The sequence below is a fragment of the Ambystoma mexicanum genome, unplaced genomic scaffold, assembly GCF_040938575.1.
Source record: "Ambystoma mexicanum isolate Mex_15411 unplaced genomic scaffold, UKY_AmexF1_1 Mex_scaf66, whole genome shotgun sequence".
NCBI classification, from domain to species: domain Eukaryota; kingdom Metazoa; phylum Chordata; class Amphibia; order Caudata; family Ambystomatidae; genus Ambystoma; species Ambystoma mexicanum.
The window spans coordinates 292,619-298,536 of NW_027182484.1; the positions used below are offsets into that span (position 1 = coordinate 292,619).

General features: G+C 42.8%; 1 non-coding gene across 1 annotated transcript; it reads left to right on the top strand.

The window, feature by feature from the left end:
• The first annotated feature begins 3,183 nt into the window (after positions 1 to 3,183).
• On the top strand, positions 3,184 to 3,255 carry TRNAC-GCA (transfer RNA cysteine (anticodon GCA)). Its single transcript has one exon. It is a non-coding gene; the product is annotated as a tRNA-Cys (tRNA).
• Positions 3,256 to 5,918: the final 2,663 nt, after the last annotated feature.

A 5,918-nucleotide genomic window follows, 5' to 3' on the forward strand; every position in this document is an offset into this window, starting at 1 on the left:
TATGATACAAGCTGTGTTTTACATTCACCCAAGTTCTACTGGTGATATTATCAGTTTGAATAGTCCATTGGAAAATCATGAAGTGGGAGAATGGGAGAAAAGACTCCCCCCAATCTCCTTGCGCCCCTGGCGTAGACGATCGCGACCCAGACACCCACCACGAGATGAATTTGCCTATCTACCAGACGACCAAATACCCTGGTACAGGAACATATGGATGTGCCCATCAGCCTGCCCACCAGCCTGCCCTGCTTAAGCCGACACCTGCGGCATGGATGAACTCGACTAAACCCTTCAACACTAAATAAATACATCGTTAGAGATGCCATGACGACCTAGCCAACTGTCAGAACACCCGTGCAACCATGCACACTGGACACCCCCACACCATTCCACACGAAGAACATACTCAGTGCTATGACGTAGGTGACGGACACACCCACTGACGCGCATCTTTATTATTTTTCACATAGGTTTTTCGAAATGCAGAAACGCAAGACGCACAAAACACTCATCTAAATGCTTGCTGACGCTTCTCCTAACCCTTACATTGTGATGAAAATACAACGTAGATATGATCCCGCATATGAAGCAATGTGATACCGCAACTTAAAGTGCAGTGCATTAAACATCCCCACCTATGCACCAGGCCCAAGTAGGCCGCAAGCAAGAGCCTCCACGAACATTGGACGAGCAAGAGTACAATTGCTGACCCTGAAGAACGCACCCAGCGCGAACTGACAGCCAAGGTAGCGATGTTGCAACTCGCATGCCACCAGCCGACGCCAAGGTCACACCTGCAAGCTAAGCTAGACACACAGTGGAAAATACAACCTTAAATGTGCAGAATTCTGCCTCAACCATGGTCTCTCCTCACGTGACCAAGCCAAACCTGACAGGGTGCCAGACCCAGGAAGGAGAAGTCGCCTGGGTCCCACGTTTGAGACACAGGCTGCAACAATGAAATGACCCAATAGACACCTACAGCGATGGGAATTGTCTGCTCTCAGGCATATGAGCAAATCCACGCATTGTCTGCACGAACACATAGTTACATATTGTTGCAAATGACAGGTACACTGCGAGCTGGGAACAACGATGGTCCCAGGCTGGGGGGCTCGCGAGTCGACCAATCGGAACATGAGGCACTCATCACTGATGCCACTAACATTAGCCAATCATTAGGTGTCTTTGTGTAACAATTTTCAAGTATCTAATAGAAGGGACAACCCAAGTATACCACCTGACTGACCCTTAACCACTAACAGCGTTCTCTATACGTATGCTATACTAACCCTACCACTCGAGGAACCAATCCAGAGTGGCGATAGGTTTTTGCTAACTTTCCCAGGTGACGCAAGTAGCGCGTCATACTGAGGCAAAAAGGGGCCTGCGAGCCCCACGAATTTCGAAAGTCTGGACGGACGCGTACGATCCTAGACCCATCCCTGCCGTTATTCAATAAACAGCAGAACCACCTTGCTTCTTGTGTGTGTCTCATACTCATTTTTGGGATACATGTGAGGAGTTGGGGCCTCCCAGACCAGAGGTCCGCGGAAGGCCCAGCCGACCCCGGGAGAAACACCCCGACACTCATATGAATGTTATAAAACTGTGGTGGAAACCAATAATATGCCCTTAATGAAATGTATTAATTTGTACAGCTGACCAGAAGTGCACTGATGTAATTAGTTCTACAAGTTCCATACAGTCACCCACTCTATCACCTTTTTAAAAAAGGGCAGTTTTCAACATTCAAGGGTTTATGTCAGTGGTAGAGCGTAGGAGTGTAGTTCAAGAAGTCCCTGTTTCATAACCATATACCCTCTTCAATAGATCCTGTTAAAATGCTTTTCAACCCAATGCACTGGAAGAAACAATAGGATATATCATCATTTCATATACAAAACAATGAACAATTGGGTTTAACTATGCACTTAGCACAAAGTGAACAAACTGCAGTAGAGAAGCAGTTACATTTTGCAGAATTTGTGCATTTGACAAAAGATTTTTTTTCCATGTTCCAAGATTTACGTGTGATACGAAATGTATGAATACTTGCAATGGAAACCTCACTGTATTTTACCAAGGCAGATAAAGGAACTCCTTTGCACCCCTTATACTTATAAGGAGGGTTTGGTGGCTGAACATGCATTGCTTTGATGGTGATTGCATGTTGCTTCCACTTTGTACATATTACTGAATAAATAAAGGTGAAAAATTCAGAAATGGGGGTATAGCTCAGGGGTAGAGCATTTCACTGCAGTTCGAAAGGTCCCTAGTTCAAATCTGGGTGCCCCCTTGTCCAACTGTTTTACCTGTAGAAATATTTTTTTAATTAAATAAATTGAAGTAAACATTTACAATCTTAGCATTTTATGTAATGAGCAACACATTTCTACATTTGAAATACTCCTGATCATCACCTGAAACATAGGGTAAACACCATTAAGCAGTTTAGGATTTCTTCATATGATACAAGCTGTGTTTTACATTCCCCCAAGTTCTACTGGTGATATGATCAGTTTGAAATAGTCCATTGGAAGCTCATATTAATGTTATAAAACTGTGCTGGAAACCAATAATATGCCCTTAATGAAATTTATTAATTTGTACATCTGACCAGACGTGCACTGATGTCATTAGTTCTACAAGTTCCATAGAGTCACCCACTCTATCACCTTTTTTAAAAAGGGCAGTTTTCAACATTCAAGGGTTTATGTCAGTGGTAGAGCGTAGGAGTGTAGTTCAAGAGGTCCCTGTTTCATAACCATATACCCTCTTCAATAGATCCTGTTAAAATGTTTTCAACCCAATGCACTGTAAGAAACAATAGGATATATCATCATTTCATATACAAAACAATGAACAATTGGGTTTAACTATGCTCTTAGCACAAAATCAACAAACTGCAGTAGAGAAGCAGTTACATTTTGCATAATTTGTGCATTTGGCAAAAGATTTTTTTTCCATGTTCCAAGATCTACATGTGATACGAAATGTATGAATTCTTGCAATGGAAACCTCACTGTATTTTACCAAAGCAGATAAAGGACATCCTTCGCACCTCATATACTTATAAGGAGGGTTTGGTGGCTTAAAATGCATTGCTTTGATGGTGATTGCATGTTGCTTGCACTTTGTACATATTACTGAATTAATAAAAGGTAACTTTTCAGAACTGGGGGTATAGCTCAGTGGTAGAGCATTTGACTGCAGATCAAGAGGTCCCTAGTTCAAATCTGGGTGCTCCCTTGTTCAACTGTTTTACCTGTAGAAATATTTTTTTAATTAAATAAATTGAAGAAAACATTTACAATTTTAGCATTTTGTGTAATGAGCAACACATTTCTACATTTGAAATACTCCTGATCATCTCCTGAAACATCGGGTAAACACCATGAAACTGTTTAGGATTTCTTCATATGATACAAGCTGTGTTTTACATTCACCCAAGTTCTACTGGTGATATTATCAGTTTGAAATAGTCCATTGGAAGCTCATATGAATGTTATAAAACTGTGGTGGAAACCAATAATATGCCCTTAATGAAATGTATTAATTTGTACAGCTGACCCGAAGTGCACTGATGTCATTAGTTCTACAAGTTCCATACAGTCACCCACTCTATCACCTTTTTAAAAAAGGGCAGTTTTCAGCATTCAAGGGTTTAACTCAGTGGTAGGGCGTAGGAATGCAGATCAAGAAGTCCCTGTTTCATAACCATATACCCTCTTCAATAGATCATGTTAAAATGTTTTTCAACCCAATGCACTGTAAGAAACAATAAGATATATCATCATTTCATATACAAAACAATGAACAATTGAGTTTAACTATGCTCTTAGCACAAAATCAACAAACTGCAGCAGAGAAGCAGTTACATTTTGCAGAATTTGTGCATTTGACAAAAGATTTTTTTTTCCATGTTCCAAGATCTACATGTGATACGAAATGTATGAATTCTTGCAATGGAAACCTCACTGTATTTTACCAAGGCAGATAAAGGACATTCTTCGCACCCCTTATACTGATAAGGAGGGTTTGGTGCCTGAACATGCATTGCTTTGATGGTGATTGCATGTTGCTTCCACTTTGTACATATTACTGAATAAATAAAGGTGAGTGTTTCAGAAATGGGGATATAGCTCAGGGGTAGAGCATTTCACTACAGAGCAAAAGGTCTCTAGTTCAAATCTGGGTGCCCCCTTGCCCAACTGTTTTACCTGTAGAAATATTTTTTTAATGAAATAAATTGAAGTAAACATTTACAATCTTAGCATTTTATGTAATGAGCAACACATTTCTACATTTGAAATACTCCTGATCATCACCTGAAACATAGGGTAAACACCATTAAGCTGTTTAGGATTTCTTCATATGATACAAGCTGTGTTTTACATTCACCCAAGTTCTACTGGTGATATTATCAGTTTGAAATAGTCCATTGGAAAATCATGAAGTGGGAGAATGGGAGAAAAGACTCCCCCCAATCTCCTCGCGCCCCTGGCCTAGACGATCGCGACCCAGACACCCACCACAAGATGAATTTGCCTATCTACCAGACGATCAAATACCCTGGTACAGGAACATACGGATGTGCCCATCAGCCTGCCCACCAGCCTGCCCTGCTCAAGCCGACACCTGCGGCATGGATGAACGCGACTAAACCCTTCAACAGTAAATAAACACATCGTTAGAGATGCCATGACGACCTAGCCAACTGTCAGAACACCCGTGCAACCATGCACACTGGTCACCCACACACCAATCCACACGAAGAACATACTCAGTGCTATGACGTAGGTGACGGACACACCCACTGACGCGCATCTTTATTATTTTTCACATAGGTTTTTCGAAATGCTGAAACGCAAGACGCACAAAACACTCATCTAAATGCTTGCTGACGCTTCTCCTAACCCTTACATTGTGATGAAAATACAACGTAGACATGATCCCGCATATGAAGCAATGTGATACCGCAACTTAAAGTGCCGTGCATTAAACATCCCCACCTATGCACCAGGCCCAAGTAGGCCGCAAGCAAGAGCCTCCACGAACATTGGACTAGCAAGAGTACAATTGCTGTCCCTGAAGAACGCACCCAGCGCGAACTGACAGCCAAGGTAGCGATGTTGCAACTCGCATGCCACCAGCCGACGCCAAGGTCACACCTGCAAGCTAAGCCAGACACACAGTGGAAAATACAACCTTAAATGTGCAGAATTCTGCCTCAACCATGGTCTCTCCTCACGTGACCAAGCCAAACCTGACAGGGTGCCAGACCCAGGAAGGAGAAGTCACCTGGGTCCCACGTTTGAGACACAGGCTGCAACAATGAAATGACCCAATGGACACCTACAGCGATGGGAATGGTCTGCTCTCAGGCATATGAGCAAATCCACGCATTGTCTGCACGAACACATAGTTACATATTGTTGCAAATGACAGGTACACTGCGAGCTGGGAACAACGATGGTCCCAGCTTGGGGGGCTCGCGAGTCGATCAATCGGAACATGAGGCACTCATCACTGATGCCACTAACATTAGCCAATCATTAGGTGTCTTTGTGTAACAATTTTCAAGTATCTAATAGAAGGGACAACCCAAGTATACCACCTGACTGACCCTTAACCACTAACAGCGTTCTCTATACGTATGCTATACTAACCCTACCACTCGAGGAACCAATCCAGAGTGGCGATAGGTTTTTGCTAACTTTCCCAGGTGACGCAAGTAGCGCGTAATACTGAGGCAAAAAGGGGCCTGCGAGCCCCACGAATTTCGAGAGTCTGGACAGACGTGTACGATCCTAGACCCATCCCTGCCGTTATTCAATAAACAGCAGAACCACCTTGCTTTTTCTGTGTGTCTCATACTCATTTTTGGGATACATGTGAGGAGTTGGGGCCTC